Here is a 17,232-nt window from a genome sequence, read left to right on the forward strand (position 1 = left end):
GAAGTAGGAATAAAGAAAGGATGGTGCAGATGGAGAAAAGTGTTTGGGTGGTAGGTGAGGAATTTGGGGCATCAACACACTTGATGAATTTTTCAGTGAAGTGGGGGGATCACCTCATCAGCTGAGATTATAGAGGATGGTGATGGTGATTGTAGGGGAGAGTTTGAGGAGAAAGGGAGAATTTCATTGAGAGAAATGAGAGGGCTAACTGAATGGGATTACTTAAAAGAATTGTAATAATTTTTCATGGCTCTGGTATATATAGTTGTGTGATGATTTTTTCCCCCGTCTCTCAGGCCTCACCAGCCTGAGGGGCTGAGCAGACAAGTTGAACAACTGGATTGATTTTGGTTTGAGTTTTACAGGCCAGTATGGCAGACAGAGTAAGGATGCAAGAAATTACAGTAGTTAGAGCATTTCAAGTTCTGGGCCATTGAGTCTAGGCTCAGTAGCAAACAAATGAAACCAGAAAGTAGCTGCTGGGATATGAAGGGGTCAAGACTGGATATTGGATTTTAAGATTAAATAGGAGCAGTTGCTGGTTATGACTGAATGCAAGATCTGGCTATGGAATGGGTTTCTGAAGTGGAGAGAAAGTGAAGGTTCCTGGAGTTGAGATAAGGGAACTGTAGATCTAGAATTTTACAGGAGTCAGCTACACAGGAAGTGAGTTGCTCAGAATGGTGGCAGAGCAAGGGGTGGAAAGATTTTGAACCAGGTTCCAAAGCCTTTAGTGAATGTGGGAGAGTGACCAAGAGACCAGTGGATGACAAGGAGAGAGAGGTAGCAACAGATGACTTAAACCTCAAAAGACGTACCTTTATTTGAGGGTAAAGAACTGTGATGGTGAACAAGGCATGACTTATGTGCTTCACGTTTGCTGAGTGGGAGAGAATATCTCGCACCCAGATTAGTTTAGAGAGCAAGACTGCTGGCAACCAATTTAAATTGGTGGGGGTTTAGGGAATTTGCAGTGGAACAGTGTAAAGGGTTATCAGGAAGTATAGCTATTGGAGGGTGTGTGATGGTCGAAGAGGGAGACAGTACAGAGCAGAAATGAGATCAGAGTGCAGCAGGAAAGAGGGAGTAATCATAGGGGCTTGCGTTTTGGATGATTGTAAGAATATGGTGATTTTAGCTAATCTCAAAATTTTTATTAATTTTATGGGAAAAATGCGTTGATGCTGACAGACTGAGGTTCTGGGTTATGCACAAAGCTGGATGAGTTCATTGTTTTCAGGTCTACTTGGCAGTGTTTAGCAGTCTGTGGCTTTTGCTCAGCATGTCATAAAGAACCCTAGCATGGGGCTGTTTTCTTTTTGGCAAGGCTTAGCCCTGGGAAAGGAGGAAGGCAGGGGTGGAAGCAATTGGTGCTCACTTGATTTTTTGGCCTTGACAAACTTGTCTCTAAGGGGTGGGCATATGGGTAGAAGTAACCCTGAGTCCATATTGGGGTGAGAAATCATTAGGTCTTCAGGCCTTTGCACAGCAGACACCAGGTTAAGAGGGAGTGTAAAAATTTCTGAGTCACAAAAGGAGGGAATGGCAGTATAAATAGTTCTTGATCTCTTTAAAGGCATGTAAATTTAGTAATATTGCAGCAATAGTTAAGCCATATTTAAGTTATAAAGTATAACCTGAAATAGTACATGTTAAATGTCTTTTTTTTTTTTTTGGCCGCGCGGGGCAGCTTTCAGGATCTTAGTTCCCGCACCAGGGGTTGAATCTAGGCCACAGCAGTGAAAGTGCCAAGTCCTAACTGGATGGACCGCCAGGGAATTCCCTAAATGTCTGTTTTTGGACATTTAGAAAATGTATCAATTGATAAAGTTACAAAATAATATTCTGAGAGTTTTACCTCTCCCAATATGCCTTAAAACCAAAGGTTACACTACATTAATATTTGGCATATTTTAAACATGCTTTCAGACTTCCTCAGGTCACAAAATACTTAGAATCATGATGCATGGTGTTTTTGCAGAACACTAAGAAATACTGATGTATGTGATTTCATTGTACAAACTAAGAACAATTTTGCTAGCAGGTAATATGACTTCGTTGTATGTTTAACCATTTCTGCCTCTCACAAAATGATAAATAACCTTTGAAAGAAATCACATTTCACACTTTTCCCATCTTTGACCACTAGGCCAGTTTGCTTTGTTTTGTCATCTAGTAGAACTTTAGCTCAAAGGCAAGTGGTATCAAGTAAGAGTTAAGCAAAATTGACACACTCCATAAAGAAAACTTGGAAAATGTAGAGAAGTAGGAAGAAGGGTCACCTATGGCTCAAATCAACCATAGTTGACATTTGGGTGTTTGTTTATTTATTTATTCATTTTTTGTTTCTTGGGTTTTGGGGGTTTTTTTTGGATTGGGCTAAGTGGCTTTATTAGAGAAAGCCAAGATTACAAAGGACTTAAGAGTTGGCATTGGGGCCCTTCTTCTTGCCAGAGGCGGGCACAACATTGACAAAGCACTGGTTGTACTTCATACGCTTCTTGGCCCGGCCCATTTTCTTTTTCTCTTGTTTGGCCACCTTGGGAATCTGACCTCTTACTTTCCTGGCATGGGTCAGGGAACCATGGACTTTACCTCCAAACATGCGGCTGGCTACTTCCAGAGTGCTCAGAGTGCTCACAGCCTCCACCCCACACTGGCCCAGGGTAGCCTCATCCTGCAGGAGCAGGATCTGATCTTCTGGAATGAGGCCCTCCAACGAGGCTACATGAGCCTTGATCTGTCACCTGGCCGGTCACCTGGAGAGTGTGTAGCTCCTGCGTGCAGACAAACAGCTGCATGTTGGCGACTGAACCGCTTTACCACTGCCGCTAACGTGAAGATGGAGTTGAGAAAGAGGAAGGAATGAGGGTGTGCATGTCCTCTCCACCTGCTGTGTGCCATGTCACTGGGTGTATTTTTTTTTTATGTTTTTTTAAAAATTAATTAATTAATTTATTTTTGGCTGCGTTGGGTCTTCACTGTTGCCCTCGGGCTTTCTCTAGTTGCGGCGAGCAAGGGCTACTCTTTGTTGCGGTGCGCAGGCTTCTTATTGCGGTGGCTTCTCTTGTTTCAGAGCATGGGCTCTAGGCTCACGGGCTTCAGTAGTTGTGGCACGAGGGCTCAGTATTTGTGGCTCGCGGGCTCTAGAGCGCAGGCTCAGTAGTGGTGGTGCACGGGCTTAGTTGCTCCGTGGCATGTGGGATCTTCCCGGACTAGAGCTTGAACCCATGTCCCCTGCATTGGCAGGCGGATTCTTAACCATTGCGCCACCAGGGAAGTCCTCGGCGTATTTTTAGATTTAGTTTTTGTCTTAAATTTTGATTACTTGGTGTTTTGTTGGCTTGTTTTAGAAAATTATGCTTATACTACAAAAATAAACTAGTAACTTGCTTTTTCACATAGCATTACTCATAATCTTTCAAATATAATTTGTAATGACTGTGTAATACAAGTAATGTACCACTCTTAGTTTAATCCTTCCCCTAAAATTAGACTTATTTATTTATTTATGGCTGCACCACTCAGCTTGCGGGATCTTAGTTCCTGGACCAGAGATGGAACCTGGGCCCTCAGCAGTGAGAGCTCTGAGTCCTAACCACTGGGCCACCAGGGAATTCCCTAGACTTCTTTAGTATTTCTAATTTTCCACAATATTAAACAATGATGCAATATGTGTATTTAAGGTTTTATCTTGTATTCTTATTTATTTCCATAGTATAGATCCTTGGAAATTGATTTGTTTGATCAAAGGGTGTAAGCATTTCTGAAGATCCTGACACATACTGGTTAGAAAAAATTCTAAATGGAAGGGTAGCATGATCAGCACTCTGGTAATGACTGTAAATTTGCCAAATGGGCACAATAAATACCAAACGGAAAACACGCCATCATTTGAATATTGACTTCTATACAACAGATATGAGACTTAAATAGATGTATCTTGATAACGGAAACCATTCATGTCCTTATTCAAATGATTGCAGGCTGGGTGATGATGAATAGGTTCCGCATAGTATCTTGGATAATTGAATGACTACTGTGATGAGATGTGATCACTTGAAGCCACTGAGGGCTATGAGAATGGAAAATAAAACAATGCACTATTCTACTACATGTACAGGTTCCAGACACTGAACCCATGTGCTGGAATCTGTAAGGAGATATTACTGGCTTATTAAGGATACAACTCAGGAATAGCCAAATGGAAGAGATATGTAGGGCAAGGTATGGGGGAAGGGGCGTGGAGCTTCCCATGCCTTCTTCCACATGCCACCCTTCCTGCACCTTGATGTGTTCACCAGCTGGGAAGCACTACACTTGTATTTTTTTTAAACAGATTTAATTTTAGTGATGGAATTCTTTATTGTTTCTCATAGTATTTTTTGTTTGTTTTGTTTTGATTTTAAAAGACATTAACCAGTCTTGAGGGATGGTCTGTGGAAAAGTGGGTTCTATCATATAAGTTTGGGAAACTGCATACTAGGTATATCCCTTGGCTCCTTGGAGATTCATGATGAGCATCAACTTTTATCAGGTTAATAAAGGCTCAGGGAAATGATGTTACTACTAATAATTTAACATTTATCAAGCACTTACTATTTTAAGGCTCTGTTCTAACAACCCCAGATTTTTTTTTTTTTAATCTTTATTGGAGTATAATTGCTTTACAATGGTGTGTTAGTTTCTGCTTTATAACAAAGTGAATCAGCTATACATATACATATATCCCCATATCTCAACCCCAGATGTTTTAATCTTTCTAATCTTTACAACAAATCTGTCTTTGCAATTGTCTCTTTTTTTTTTTTTTTTTTTTTACAGGTGGGAAACCTGAGACCCAGAGTAGTGAAATAACATGTTCCAAATATCATGTCTAGGCCAGGAGGTGGAAGAGCAGGGATTCAAACCCAGATAGTCTGACTCCAGAGGGCTCCAGGCGCTATGTTGTACTGTTTGTAACCAGTGAAGAAACTGGTTTAGCGTTAAGTCCGGCATTTCTCAAACTTGTTTGACTGTGGAAACTCATTATCTTTCAATATTTTTATAGGGATTAGTCTTCCATGAAGTTAACTCTGAAAAATGCTGCTTCGAGCCAGCCTACGCTGGTGATCTGCAGTCTTTCAAAAAGTGTTGCTTTAGAATAGAACTAGTTTTTTTGTTTTTTTTTTAACTTGGTTCTCTTTTGATAATATTAAATGTATAATTATTTATTTGTTACTTTTTTTCTACTCAAAAGCCTAATATTTTGACTTGAAGGTATTTTATATTCTCTTTCACAGTGACCGTCATAGGAATTTTTAAAAGGTCAACATCACTCTTTAGTACTTTTGAGGTACTAAAACAGTTCATAATCCAAATCATTATTTTACTCTGCTTTCTCTGCTCTAATATTATATTATCATAAAATTTTTAAAATAAATTAAGAAACTGACAGGTGTTTAGTGCCATGGAGCATTATAATAATTGACATCAGAGTCTGAACCTTGGCTCTGCCTCTTTATTAGCTATGTAATCTTAGAAAAGGTACTTCATTTCTGAAAACTTCTGCTTCTTCCTCTAAAAGGTTAAGGTGGCTGTGAGAATTAAATGTAGTATCTGGCACATAGAAGGGTCACAGTAAATGTTAATTACCCTTTTTTTTTTTTTTCTTAAGTTATCTCGATTCTATATACCATTAATGATTATGAAAATAGTTGGAAAAGAAAAATCAGTTTTAAATTTGAACTGTCTCAGCATTATGCTGATATCAGCTACATTTCTGATACAGTGATGTTGTCATGATACAGGTTGTATGGGAGTCAAAGCCAGTTTCCTTCCGGCTTTCCAACTGACATAATAAGCAAAACCTGACTAGGCAAACATAGACCTATTTATTAGATCACTTATTATTAATGTTAAACTAGCTTTGGTGCTGACTTTTCCTGTTCTTTTTGAAATTTCACTGTTGTCATTTAAAATCTGACCTTCAAAAGCTTTGTAAAATGCTTAATGGTTTAAATTATCCTTCAGAACATAAGAAGTATATTTTCCAAAGTGGTGTTCTCTATCTAGCAATATGTTCAAAATCATGCAGGAGGACAGAATTGCTTATATTTTCACATTATCTACTGGAGGCTTATTCAGTTTTTATGGCAATCAACTTCTGGCTTTAGGGACAGTACTTAACATGTATAACCAAAGCATGAATAATCATTTAAAACAAAGCTATTAAAAGAAAAATCTATGGGGATTTTTCAATTTCACAATGACTTACTGCCTAAGCAAAAAGAAAATGGGTTTGGTTTGAGCTGTATGTGGGAGATCTCTAATATTCTATTCTAAGTGCCTCGTATAGCCCTGGTACATAGTAAACACTCAGTAAATATTTATTGACCGACTGAATTTGGTTTCTAATTCCAACTCTGTGCCTTGCAACTTCTGTAACCTTGGACTTTCTTGCACCTTCTAAACTTCAGTTTCTTCTTATGTAAAAAAGGAGGTATCAATATTAACTTCCCAGTATTGTTGTAACAATTAAGTGTTCATGCATTAAAATAGCCAGTCCAGCACATGGCACATAGTAGGCAAACAGTGCACTACATGTTTCCCCAGACACATCATTTCATTCTTCAGTAATGTTCTTTTCAGGCACTCTTTTTCTTTCTCGTTACCTAAACATTTAGAAGCTGTATTCAAGAGATAAGATGAATGTTTGCCAGTTAAACTGAAATTATATTCCTTTGTAGCCCAGACTTGGAATGTTTTAGCAAAAATGATTGTATGTCTGACAGACCTTGGTTTGAATCCTGGCTTTGCAGTGTACTAGTGTTGTGACCTTAGGGAAGTTACTTAACCTCTCTGTAAGGTATTGTGAGCTGAAATGAGTTAAATATATAAAGCCTCTAGTTCCATTGCCTGGTTCGCATAGGCCCCAAATAGATGTTATTATTTTAAGTTGAAACTGTTATTTAATCTGATAATTTACATAATTAATTCATGTAGATTGAGAGCCTACTCTACTCAAATGCCATTAAGAGCAAGCAGGAAGATTGTGAATGGACACTGGGCAAATTATTATGTAGGTGACTGAATTTTACCTTGCCTAGAATCAGGTTCAGCAGAAGTGGTATTTTCTATTATATTTGAGGTAAAATAAATTAATTTTTGCATTTTTATTATTATTGCATTTGGCATGGCCTTTTTTTTTTTGGATGTTGCTTTTCTGTATTGAATATCAAAATTTAAAAAAATGAATGTCAGAGATAGCTTCATGAGGGCTAAAGCAGACCAGGTAAATTTTGCTGTCTAAAAAATTTTTCGGGGGACTTCCCTGGTGGTCCAGTGGTAAAGAACCCGCCATACAATGCAGGGAACGCGGGTTTGATCCCTGGTCAGGGAACTAAGATCCCACATGCCACGGGGCAACTAAGCCCGCGTGCCACAACTTCTGAGCTAGTGCGCCTCAACTAGAGAGCCTGTGTGCCGCAAACTACAGAGCCCACATGCCCTGGAGCCTGCGCACCACAACTAGAGAAGAGGAAAAAAAACCCTCATGCCACAACTAGAGAGAAGCCCACACACCGCAACAAAGATCCCGTGTGCCACAACTAAGATCCAACACAACCAAAAATAAATAAAGTAAATAATAAATCTTAAATAAATAAATAAATAAATAAATAATAAAAAGTATTTTGGGACTTCCCTGGTGGCGCAGTGGTTAAGAATCCACCTGCCAGTGCAGGGGACACGGGTTCAAGCCCTGGTCCGGGAAGATCCCACATGCTGTGGAGCAACTAAGCCCACGAGCCGCAACTACTGAGCCCACATGCCACAACTACTGAAGCCCACGCACTTAGAGCCTGTGCTCCACAGCAAGAGAAGCCACCGCAATGAGAAGCCCACGCACCACAACAAAGAGTAGCCCCCGCTCACTGCAACTAGAGAAAGCCCGCGCACAGCAATGAAGACCCAACGCAGCCAAAAAATAATAATAAATAAATAAATAAAATAAAAAGTTTGTCATCTTTTGCTGATCTTCTTCATTAGAAATAAACATGTTCCTCTCCTGTACTAAATTCAACATACAATATTGGTAAGCCAAATTTAATAAAACATTCTGCCCATTTTAAAACTCACTTGTTTAGATATTATATAAAATTGATTCCTACCCTGGCAGGCTAAGCATTGCAAAGCTGGTGATAAAAGATTTTTATGCGAACTCCTGACAAATAGAAAAGCTTAAGGATGGTATTCGGCATTATAGAAAAAGGTTTATTTCTGAAAATGTTTCTAGGGACTTCGCTGGTGGTCCAGTGGCTAAGACTCCATGCTCCCAATGCAGGGGGCCGGGGTTCAATCCCTGGTCAAGGAACTAGATCCCACATGCCCAACTAAGAATTTGTATGCCACAACTAAAGATCCTGTATGCCACAGCTAAAGATCCCGTATGCGGCAACAAAGATCCCGCACAAGGCATGGAAGATCCTGCATGCCACAACTAAGACCTGTCACAACCAAAATAAATAAATATATAAATAAAAATGTTTCTAATGTCCATATCAAATTAACAATAAGGTTTTTAAAGAAATACCAAAATAATCATCATTTATTTTGGAAGTTAACTTTCTCTGAAAAGATGTTAACATCTGTTTTTTGTTTTGTAGGGTTTCTTTCATTAATTAAAGTATAATTCACATAACATAAAAGTTTCAGTGGCTTTGAGTATAATCAGTGTTGTGTAACCATCACCATTATCTAGTTCCAGAACTTTTTCATTGCCCTCAAAGGAAACCCCTCTTAAGTTTTCCCCCTTCTCCTAGCCCCTGGCAGCCATATCTCTGTTTATATCTCTATGGAGTTGCCTATTCTGAGTAATTCATATAAATAGAATCATACGATATATTGCCTTATGTGTCTGGTTCCTTTAATGTAGCGTGTTTTCAGAGTTTACCTGTGATGTGGCATATCAGTACTTTGTAGCTCTTCTGGGCTGAATAATATTCCATTGTGAGGATATACCACATTTGGTTCTTCCCTTCATCAGTTGATGGATGTTTGGGTTATTTCCACTTTTTGACTGACAGGAATGATGCTGCTATGAACATTCGTTTACAGGTTTTTGTGTGGACGTATGTTTTCAATTCTCCTTGGTGTATACCTAGGATGTAACTACTGGGTTATATGATATCTCTATGTTTAACTTTTTGAGGAACTGTCAAACAGTTTTTCTGAAGCAGCTGCATCATGTTATATAGTTTTAAATGTTATTTAAGATACTTGGAAGAAATGAGAAAAAAGTTTATGAAAATGTTAACCTAAGCATGTTAGTACTCATGAGAGTCATTCTGGCAAGCCAGGTGGAAGTCTCAGTTTGCCTCATTTGCTTTTCAGAATGAACACATTAAAGTATAAACCTACACTATAGAAGTAGTGTCAGTTTTTATTCTCTCTTGTTCCTTCACCCACCCACTTCTCCTAAAAGTTTGGAATATGCTTGGAATTAATGCTGTTTACTTTCACATAAGGATAGGTGTCTAAAAGTGACATATTAAGTTTCCTGCTTTGCTTTTCCTTAATGAGTTTCATATTTTATTATGTAGTTTACTAAAGCAGAGAAACTGATCTGGTCTTTCTACAGAAAACATTCTTTTTTTTTTTTTTTTTTCCTAAAAAGGGCATCTGTTCTTATTTATAAGAAAATAATGTCAAAGTGATACATTCATGTGTTATTAATTCCCCTATACTTAACTATGGTATATGCATTCTATGTTTTCATAATTTAACATTGAGCATTTGAAAAAATTCACAACAGGTTATTAACATGAATCCTCAGGTAGATAAATAAAACTAGAAGAAAAGTAACATCCCAACATTTAAAACAGAGGTAGCTAAGTTAATTATAACTCACTGCCATGGTAGCTGTACTTAAAAGGAAAAGGCCTGTGGATCAGAAAACATTCTTAATCAAAATTCAAAATAAAAAAACAAAAAATTAAAAATTAAAAGTAGATTTAATTGCTTATGTTTAAATTTTCTTGGATATAAAAATATTTTTCAAAAATATCACATGAAGACCTTACTTAAAAATCTTTGTGTAAAAAATGTTGTGTTAATGTAGTGGGTGCTTTAGAGATGCTTTTGTCTCCTCTGCTGATGATGCTACCCTTGTCTCTTTTGTTCTCACTAGTCATTGTCAACTATTCAGACAAACTCCTATTCTAACAAATATTTATACAACCTTCATAAATTTACATGAAATGAAATCATTATAAAGAAATAAAGTATATTGGTTTCATTGGGGAAATAGACTTACAAAGCAGAAAGGGTATTCAAGAGAAATAATATTTATGGAGTAATTTCTAATGCTAGATTGGAGCTTACGTTCTTTTCATGCCTTTCTCATTTAAGGTGACAATCCACATGAATTTTATGTTTAAAAGAAGAAATGTGATTATCAATCATTCCATAAAGCTTGATGTGAACCCTGGCTCTCTAGGATAAATTAATCTTTATTTCTTTAAGGATGTAGCATAGAGATTGAGTTGTTTTCTTTGAGTAATGAGAAATTAAGGGGTTTCTTTTTTAGGTAAACTCAGGTTTTAAACTATGGAAGTCAGCTTTGCAATGTGGACATCGAATTCATTGTGTACTAAATTCTGTAATGTTAACCTATAATTTTCAGTTGTTTTGCAATATTTTTGTTCTTAACATAATTTATGTTATTGGGTTGGGTAATTTTATCTACTTCATTTCTGGAATGTCTAAGTATAGGTAGTTGCATTTGAACTAGAGAAATGTTGGGTTTTAAACAGAATTTCTCTCTGAATATTGAATCTTTTTTTTTTTTTGGCCGTGCCGCACCTGGCATCCAGGATCTTAGTTCCCTGACCAGGGATCGAACCTGTGCCCCCTGCAGTGGAAGCATGGAGTCTTAACCAGCAGACTGCCAGGGAAGTCCCTGAGTATTGAATCTTTTAATAAGTTTTTTTTATTACATTTTTTGGTCCATTGTATTAATTTTTCAGTTGATAACCTTTGGTACTGACTAGAAGTAGTATAGAAACTGCTTTCTACCTCAAAAAAATTAAAAAATTAATTTTAGATTAAAAAATCGACCTCAAAAAATTAAAAATAGAATTACTGTGTGATTCAGCAATTCCACTTTGGGGAACATATTCTAAAGAATTGAAATCCCTGTCTTGAAGAGATATCTACACCCCCATGTTCATTGTAGCATTATTTATAATAGCCAAGACATGGAAATAACCTAGGTGTTCATTGATGGCTGAATGGATAAAGAAAATGTGGTGTATGGGACTTCCCTGGTGGTGCAGTGGTTAAGAATCCACCTGCCAATGCAGGGGGCACGGGTTTGAGCCCTGGTCTGGGAAGATCCCACATGCCGTGGAGCAGCTAAGCCCGTGCGCCACTACTGAGCCAGCGCTCTAGAGCCTGAGAACCACAACTACTGAGCCTGTGTTCTAGAGCCTGTGAACCACAACTACTGAGGCCCACGCGCCTAGAGCTCGTGCTCTGCAACAAGAGAAGCCACCGCAATGAGAAGCCCACGCACCGCAATGAAGAGTAGCCCCCACTCGACGCAACTAGAGAAAGCCCGTGCACAGCAACGAAGACCCAATGCAGCCAAAAATAAATAAATAACTTAATTAATTACAAAAAAAGAAAAAATACTGACTTGGACCTGGGAGGCCAAATCATTTAAAAAAAAAAGAAAATGTGGTGTGTATATATACAATGGAGTATTATTCAACCATAAAAATAAGGAAATCCTGCCATTTGCAACAACATGGATGGACCTCAAGGGCATTATGCTAAGTAAAATAAGCCAGACCGAGAAAGACAAATACTGTATGATATCACTTAAATGTGGAATCTAAAAAAACTGAAGGCACAGAAACAGAACAGATTGGTGGTTGTCAGAGGGGTGGGCATGGGGAGATAGGGGAAGGTGGTCAAAAGGTACAGACATCAGTTATAAGATAAATAAGTTCTGGAGATGTAATGTACAGCATGGTGACTATAGTTAACAGTACTACATTAAATATTTAAAAATTGCGAACAGAGTAAATCTTAAGCGTTCTCATCACAAGAAAAAAAATTTATAACTATGTGAGGTGATGGTTGTTAACTTATTGTGGTAATCATTTTGTAATATATACATATATCAAATCATTATACCCTATACCTTAAACTAATGCAATGTTATATGTCAATTATATCTCAATAAAACTGGGGGGGAAAATCCTCCCAGATAAAATATTGATGGCTGCAATTTTTATTTAAGATATTGGTGAAGGGAAAGAAGCAGGGAATTTTGGAGGTCAAGTTTTATATTATGAAACCCAACTTAGTGATTTATACATACTTAAAAACACTATGAGTGATCTGTGACCAAAATGTGATTTCTAGGAGAAATGACTATTATGTAGATGGAGTATCTGCCCAGGCTTTTTTGTTCTTGGTGTTCAAACTCTGATCTTGTTGCCAAGATAAAGGAAAATGTTCCTTCAATTGCAAATTGTAGTGTATTTCTCCATAAAAAGAGTATAGTTCAAATAGTACTCTTAATTCTAGTTATTCATTTGTTAAATAAATATTTTAAGCTTCTAATAGAAGTCAGGTACTCTGTTACATACTGTTTATGTTTACAAGGATCCAAAGATGAATAAAAGTGTGGGACAACTCTTAACCTCAAGTAACTATTTTTTTGCTAGCTGTTAGAGCACAAAAGAAGAGATTGAAAGCCACCTAACATGGTTATATTTATTCTTTTCTTTTTTCCATGGTTCTTAGGTACGTATGGATTAAATTGGCCTTTATTTCTTGCCCAGGATCTCAACTTTATTTCATACTTTTTTCCTTTGGAAAGATGTTTCTCACGTTTTATAACAAAGTAGAACTGAACTTGGAGAGCACAATCTGTGCATAAGTTGGAGACTTTACCTCTTTAGAAGTGGAAAAATGCTGGTCTCAGCATTACTGAGTTAATGTATAGTTAGGACCAAGTTTTCAGTTCTAATTGCTGACTTACTTAGTGAGTGAATGATTGATCATAATCAACTAAGAAGTGTAAGATAAAGCCTGGTATCCTGAGTAGTTTTTCAGGTGCAGTCAGTTCTTCAGAATTATAAGCATCTTTACAGACAACCTTCATTAATTGTTATTTCTGTTTCTCTTGGGTCATCAGACAGTTTATCTTCTTTCCCCCACAGTCCCCCCTTTTTGGAGATATATGTGAAAGGGTTAGAGGCCTTGATGTTTGAATAGACAAGGTAAGCATTCAAATAAACTTTTCAGTATCATTGTGACAATTAAATTGAATGATTTGAAATAAAAAATAATTTCAGTTATTTAAAAATAGTAAAGTATTAACTGTGTTAATATTTATTTCTAACACTGCTGTAAGCACTTTATGTTCATTATTGGGTTGAAGCCTCATTACAGTCCTGGGAGAGGGATACTGTTACACGCACTTTATAGATGGGGGAACTGAAGCACGGAAACCTAGGGATTTCTGCTCTTGATGTCACGCATTTGACAAGAGTTATGATAGCACAGGCGTAATGTTGCTTTTTTTTTTGCCCTTTTCCACCCATCAAATGCATTCGTTTGTGTTGTTTTCTATTTTGCAGGACAATTTTGTTAGACTTCTTGGTTTCCAGAGGTCACAGTTAGTTGCCAAGGTGGTTTTATGTCCTTGGGAAATCCTTAAGTACCTTATTTCCTTATCTTCCATATTTTTCTTCTTCAGAGTTATACAGTTTAACGAGCCAAGTAGTTTGTCAGGAATCGTCCAGACAGACAGTACTTCTTGGTCCCCACCTTCACTTCCCCTTCTCAGAGGTAACCACTCTCAACTCCTAGCTGTTTGGTATTTACCTGTGATTTTTCAAGTAATGTATTTGATGCTTTCAGTTTAGGACATAACTTGTTTATATGGTTTTTTGTGTTCTTATCACTAACTCAACTCAAAATTTGCTACCAGTTGCCCAAATTTCCTGTTTTCTTTCACATAATTTATTCTGTCAATGTCGTCATCTCAGAGAAGTCCCTCCAGAGTAACGTGCTCCAGTCTGGAGCGGTTTCCATTTTCTCATAGTGCCCAGCTATTATTCTAGGCATTTCCTTTTCTTCTGTGTTGGATCTTCTGTTTCTTCTGTTCTATGTCTTCCTCTTTCTTGGTTTACTCCCACAATTTGCTGAAGAAAGGGTGAATGGGAGGCAAATTATTTGATATGTTGCATTTCTGAAAATGCCTTTATTTTCCTCTTAACCTTGATAAATAATTTGGCCTGAGTATAACATTCAGATTGGGAATCAATGCTGTTGTAAGGTTCTTAGAACAGGTTAAGTGGTACTGTCATTCTTTGTTATCCCCGGGGAGTGGTTCCAGGACCACCCTTGGATACCAGAATCCTCAGATTTCTCAAGTCCCTTATGAAAAATGGCACAGTATTTGTATGTAACCTATGCACATCCTCCTGTATACTTTAAATCATCTCTAGATTACTTATAATACCTAATACAAGGTAAATGCTATGTAAATAGTTGTGAATACAATGTAAGTGCTATGTTAATAATTGCTGGCATGCAACAAATTCAAGTTTTGCTTTTTGGAACTTTCTGGATTTTGTTTTTTGATCTGCAGTTTGTTGAATCTGCAGATGTGGAACCCATGTATATGGTAGGCTGGCTGTATGTTATTTGAAGACTGTGTAAAGTTAAAGATGTAAATTGAAAATCCTATAGCAATGGCTAAAAAACCAGTACAAAGCACAAATGAAACAAATAGTAGTGCCGTTAAGCACTGTTTGGAGGGAAACATTGCATTAAATTCTTATATTAGGAAAGAAGAAAGGTCTCAAATCAGTGGTCTAAACCAGAGATCAGCAAACTTCAGCTTGTAGGCCAAATCCAGCCCGTCACCTGTGCCTGTGTGGCTTGTGACCTAGAATGGTTTATATGTAATAAAATGGCTGAAAAAGAATCAAAAGGAGACTAATATTTTGTTACATGTGAAAAATAGGAAAATCAAATTTCGGTGACTGTAAAGTTTTATTGGAACATAGCCATGCTCATTTGTTTATGTATTGTCCATGGCTGCTTTCTTGCTACATCCACAGTGTACAGTAATTATAACAGACTGTATGATCTGCAAAGCCTAAAATACTTACTTTGTGACCTGTTGTAGAAAACATTTGCCAACCTTAGCTATGGATCCTAAAGATTTTAAAGCAATAATATGGATATATATTTCTCTTTCACCACCTTTATTCAACATTGAACTAGTGGTCCTAGAAAGTGTAATAAGTCAAGAAAAAGAACATAATTAAGCATAAAAATTAGAAAAGAAGTAAAACTGTTACTTACATATAACATGATTGTGTACATGGAAAACCCGATAGAGTCTACAAAAAACAATTTTAATAAGTGAATTTAGCAAAATCACTATATGAAAATAATTTGTAGTTCTCTATATTAGCAATGAACTATTTGAAAACTGAAATAAAAACTGTTATTTCTGATAGCATAAAAAAAAGCAAATACCTATGAATAAATCTAACTAAGGATATGCTCTCAACACTGAAAAGGTAGAAACATTGCTAGTGTAAGTTTAAAAAAAAACCTAGATAAATGGTGATATTCCATATTCATGGATTGGAAGACTCAACATTATTAAGATGGAATTCTCTCTAAATTGACCGATAGATTAATTTCAGTCTTCTTCAACATCCTAGTAGGCTTTGTTTGAAGAAATAGATAAGACAATTCTATAAACTTATCAAGATGTAAAGGTCTAAGAATAGCCAAAATAATTTTGAAAAACACAGTTGGAGGACTTTTGTTTCCTGATGTCAGGATTTTCCACAAAGCTACAGTAATCAAGACAGTGTAGTGTTGGCATAAGGATAGACATTTAGGTCAATGATACATAATAGAGATCTCAGAAATGGACTCATGCATTTTCCCACCAAAGTGCCAAGTCAGTCCAATGGGAGAAAGAAAGACAAATGTTGCTCTAACTTGATATCTATATGGAAAACAATGAACTATCACCTCAACTCATTCCATACACAGAAACTAATTTGCAGTGGATCATATATCTAAAATGCAAAAGCAAAAACAGTACAACTTCTGTATTATCTCTCACTTCATAACAAATTTCCCAATACTTCCTGGGTTAAAGCAACAAATATTTATTATGTTACAGTTACTCTGTGTCAGGAACACAGGAGGAATTTAGCTAGGTAATTCTAGCACAGAGTCTCTCATGTGGTTGTAGGCAAGATTTTAGCAAGAGTATAATCATCTGAAGGCTTGACTGGGGCTGGAGAATCCCCTTCTAAGATGGCTTATGTCCCACGGCTATTGGCTAGAGGCCTCAGCTCTTCACTGGCTATTGGCTGGAGACTCGGTTCTTCACCACATGAGCCTATTCTTAGGGCTGTTTGAGTGCCCTCATAACATGGCAGCTGACTTCCCTCAGAGTAAGTGATCAAAGAGGGAGCACAAGGAGGAAGCGGCACTGCCTTTTATGACAAAGTCTTGGGAGTCACATACCATCACTTGAACCATATTCTACTCATTACTCCAGCCCATGTTTAAGGGTAGAGGAATTAAGCCTCACCTCCTGAAGGAAGGAGTATCAAATAATTTGTGGATATATTTTTAAAATGTCATAGCTTCTAGAAGAAAAAAAAAAAGGAGAATATCCCTATGACTTTGGAGTATCAAATATTTATTGGATAAGATCCTAAAAGAAAAAAGACACGTAAAAGAAAAAAATTGATAAATTGGACCTCAACTAATTTAACATTACTGCCTTTTACAAGATAACACTAAGGGACTTCCCTGGTGGTCCAGTGGCTAAGGCTGCACACTTCCAGTGCAGGGGGCCCAAGTTCGATCCCTGGTCAGGGAACTAGATCCCACATGCCACAACTAAGAGTTCTCATGGCACAACTAAAGATCCCACGTGCCACAACTAAGACACGGCACAGCCAAATAAATAAATAAATATTTTAAAAAGTAATAAAAGATACCACTAAGAAAAAGAGTAGGTAAGTCCAGAGTGGGGAAAAAAAATTTCCAGCATATCTATCTGTGAAAGGACTTATATCTAGGGTATGTAAAGAAGTGTAATAACTCAATAGTAAAATGAGGAAAAGAGGAATAACCCAGTAACAGACTTCCCCAAAGAGGATATACTAATGACCAATAAGCACTTGC

The 17,232-nt window shown here is 37.2% G+C and overlaps 1 protein-coding gene and 1 pseudogene across 23 annotated transcripts in view; one reads left to right on the forward strand and one right to left on the reverse strand.

Moving 5' to 3' along the window:
- Positions 1–17,232, forward strand: part of SHLD2 (shieldin complex subunit 2) — a 95,062-nt gene that overhangs the window by 14,396 nt on the left and 63,434 nt on the right. For 3 of the 22 annotated variants that reach the window (XM_082407882.1, XM_082407878.1, XM_082407884.1), the window contains one exon: positions 13,190–13,274. The exons of 15 other annotated variants lie outside the window; for them this stretch is intronic. The gene's annotated coding sequence lies outside the window, so the exon portion shown is untranslated. 4 more of the 22 variants (XM_082407889.1, XM_082407887.1, XR_014249132.1 and 1 more) reach the window with 4 other exon arrangements.
- LOC309635982 (ubiquitin-like FUBI-ribosomal protein eS30 fusion protein pseudogene) lies at positions 2,364–10,800 on the reverse strand (annotated as a pseudogene). Its single transcript has one exon. The product of its transcript is annotated as a ubiquitin-like FUBI-ribosomal protein eS30 fusion protein pseudogene (transcript).

Source organism: Balaenoptera borealis (assembly GCF_965194805.1).
Source record: "Balaenoptera borealis genome assembly, chromosome: 10".
Lineage (NCBI taxonomy): Eukaryota > Metazoa > Chordata > Mammalia > Artiodactyla > Balaenopteridae > Balaenoptera > Balaenoptera borealis.